The sequence below is a fragment of the Meleagris gallopavo genome, chromosome 21, assembly GCF_000146605.3.
Source record: "Meleagris gallopavo isolate NT-WF06-2002-E0010 breed Aviagen turkey brand Nicholas breeding stock chromosome 21, Turkey_5.1, whole genome shotgun sequence".
Classification (NCBI taxonomy): Eukaryota; Metazoa; Chordata; class Aves; order Galliformes; family Phasianidae; genus Meleagris; species Meleagris gallopavo.
This window is the reverse complement of record NC_015031.2, coordinates 8,434,453-8,435,655: the sequence shown is the minus strand read 5'-3', so window position 1 is coordinate 8,435,655 and position 1,203 is coordinate 8,434,453. Positions and strand designations below refer to the sequence as shown.

Here is a 1,203-nt window from a genome sequence, read left to right as displayed (position 1 = left end):
TGAGCTGGAGGGCGGTGCGCGGCGATGGGGCGGGCGGCGTTGGGAGTGCTGGGTTAGGACTATACTTTCAGGGATCATTTCTGTAGTTGGTAACTAGAGGAGTGTGATCGAAAGTGTCCGGCACCACAAGCCACGAGGAGGAGCGGCGTGTTCTCTCCTGAGCGTGAAGCGGGCGGGCGGTGCTGCTTGTGCAGGAGCCGCCCGCCATTGATGACCGTTCCCGTCCTACTTGTTGGGTCTGGGAGGGAGAGAACACAGGCTGAGTGGTTTGTGCTTTATTAAAAGGGTGAAAAGATAGAGCAGTTTGTAGTTGAGTGTGGAAGTTAGTAGCTGGTCTGTCCTGTCCCATGCCCTAGGATGCACGCGCTGTGCTGCAGTTGTTGCCGGGCTCTGGAAAGCTTGCGATTGTAGGGCCGCTGCGGGGCCTGGTTGGCTGCTCGGGCGGGAGCGCGGGTAGGAACGCGTTGGGGTTTGGCAGTGCCTGGTGGCTGTTCCCGATCTTGCAACACTGCCCTGGAAGTGGTGCAGATTTTGGGGCCGGGTACATTACCCGCTGGCACGGGAGGGTTCGGGCAGAATCGCACAATCACAGAATTGTCGGCGTTTGAAGAGATCTCTGGAGATCCCCCAATGCAAATCCCGTAAAGCAGGTTCCCTGGAGGAAAAGCACAGGAAAGCATCCAAGCGGGTTTTGAATACCTGCAGTGAAGGAAACTCCAGTGCCTCTCTGGGCAGCCCGTTGCAGAGCTCTGACACTCTCAGAGCGTTCACGTTCGTGCGCACTGACCCTTGTCCTGTTGTTGGGCACCAGGGAAAAGAGCCCGGCCCCATCCACTTGACTCCTGCCCGCTATATATTTATAAGCATCGATCAGATCCTCACTCAGTCTTCTCCAGGGCACCCAGCCGCTATTCATCAGCGCCATGCTTCAGATCCCGGTCACTTTCTGTAGCTCTGCTGGATTTTGTCCAGCATTTTCGCGGCTTTGGATCCGTGCTACCGCAGGCAGTGCTGGTGGCGCCGCGTCTGCGCGCAGAAATCGAGCCCCACTGCGGGCCGTGTTCGGGACCGTGTCCCCGCCCCTTCCTGAGAGCGGCGCTTTTGATTGGTCGGCCGGGGCGGAACATGCAGATGAGGGCGCGTGTCCGATATGCAGCGCCGCACTTTTGGGGTTCCCGCACCGGGGCCGGCGGGCGGAGCGTG

The 1,203-nt window shown here is 59.4% G+C and overlaps 2 non-coding genes across 2 annotated transcripts in view; both read left to right on the top strand.

Annotated features, from left to right (window-relative positions):
- LOC116217372 overlaps positions 1-23 on the top strand; it is a 212-nt gene extending 189 nt beyond the window's left edge. The window contains exon 1 of the small nucleolar RNA XR_004161829.1: positions 1-23. This exon is cut by the window's left edge and continues 189 nt beyond it. This is a non-coding gene — a small nucleolar RNA (small nucleolar RNA U3).
- A 32-nt stretch (positions 24-55) lies between these two features.
- On the top strand, positions 56-268 carry LOC116217363. The gene has a single exon (XR_004161820.1). It is a non-coding gene; the product is annotated as a small nucleolar RNA U3 (small nucleolar RNA).
- Positions 269-1,203: the final 935 nt, after the last annotated feature.